Source organism: Moschus berezovskii, chromosome 26, assembly GCF_049115385.1.
Source record: "Moschus berezovskii isolate FMDL1 chromosome 26, NW_MosBer_1.0, whole genome shotgun sequence".
In the NCBI taxonomy this organism is placed as follows: Eukaryota; Metazoa; Chordata; class Mammalia; order Artiodactyla; family Moschidae; genus Moschus; species Moschus berezovskii.
The window spans coordinates 33,923,468-33,925,115 of NC_142485.1; the positions used below are offsets into that span (position 1 = coordinate 33,923,468).

The 1,648-nt window shown below is 40.7% G+C and overlaps 1 pseudogene; it reads left to right on the forward strand.

The window, feature by feature from the left end:
- Positions 1-497: 497 nt before the first annotated feature.
- LOC129549201 (large ribosomal subunit protein uL22 pseudogene) lies at positions 498-1,096 on the forward strand (annotated as a pseudogene).
- Positions 1,097-1,648: the final 552 nt, after the last annotated feature.

Consider the following 1,648-nt stretch of genomic DNA (forward strand, 5'->3'; position numbering starts at 1 on the left):
GGCAACTGCTCTTTCTCATTACACCCCCTGTTAGGCCAGCAGCCCCAGTGTCTCACATTTCATGAGATCAGTGGGCTAGTAGACATATGTGGAATTCGCAGAGGGGTCTTCCTGGAAGCTCCTCACAGCACCCTCCTTCTCTGGGGAGCAGGCTATTGGGGGGTTTCACAAATACCAAATAAGTTTCAAAAAATGTTATATACAAACATATAATATGTATAAATGATATGGACGATGTAGGGGGTGGGTACACACTTTTTCCAGCGTATACCAGAAACTTAGCCCCTTCTTTTTCTAGGATGTGAGAGAACTGGTTTATTACATACCTGAAATCCCAATGGTTACCCAGAATCGATGCTTCTAATCTTTAAGAGCCCTCGTCACTTACTCATCACTCCATGCTTTTCTTTGTAAGAGTCCAACAGATTGGGTGACAATTCCAAATTAGAAACCTCCTTTGGGCTTTTCCGGTAAGCAGCCTGAGGTGACCCCTAAAAATGATGTGCTAGTCACTTGACCCAGAAAACCCCACAAAATCATGCAAATCAAGAGATTCAAATCATTGTGTTCACTTTAAGAACACTCGTGAAACTGCCCAGGCCATAAAGGGTATGCATATCCGAAAAGCCACCAAGTATCTGAAGGATGTCACTTTAAAGAAGCGACGTGTGCCATTCCGTCATTACAATGGTGGGGCTGGACAAATGGACAAACAGTGGGGCTGGACACAGGGTCAGTGGCCTGAATGTGGTGAAGAGTGCTGAATTTTTACAACATGTGCTCGAAAATGCAGAGAGTAATGCTGAACTTAAGGGCTTAGATGTAGAGTCTCTGGTCATGGAGCACATCCAAGTGAACAAAGCCCCCAAGATGTGGTGCAGGACTTAATGGAGCTCACGGTGGGATCAACCCCTACATGAGCTCTCCCTGCCACACTGAGATGATCCTTACTGAAAAAGAACAGATTGTTCCTAAACCAGAGGAGGAGGCTGCACAGAAGAAAAAGATATCCCAGAAGAAACTGAAGAAACAAAAACTTATGGCCCAGGAATCAATGCTGCAAAAAATAAATGCCAATAAACATAAAAATAAATAAATAAAAGCCTCCTTAGGAAACTGCAGTCCTATGCTACAACCTTGAATTTCTTCTTACACAAAAGTGCAACTGATTTGTTTTTTAAGTATCTCTTTCATTCCATGCCATTACAGAGGATCTTTCTTGTCCTTTTACTAGTCTAAGGTCCTTTGCTACTGTTCATACTATGCTGGATATATGCCCAATCATCCCACTCCTAGCCATTTATCCAGAGAAAACTATAATTCAAAAAGACACTTGGCCCTCAATGTTCATAGAAGCACTATTAACAATAGCTAAGACATGGAAACAATCTAAATGTCCATAAACAGATGAATGGATAATGAAGATGTGGTACAAATATACAATGGAATACCACTCAGTCATAAAAAAGAACAAAATCATGTAATTTTCAGCAACATGGACTGACCGTCATACTAAGTGAAGCAAGTCAGACAGAAAAAGGCAAATATCATATGATATTGCTCATATGGGGAATTTAAAAAAATGGTACAAATGAACCTATTTACAAAACAGAAGTAGAGTCAGAGATGTAGAAAACCAACTTACAGT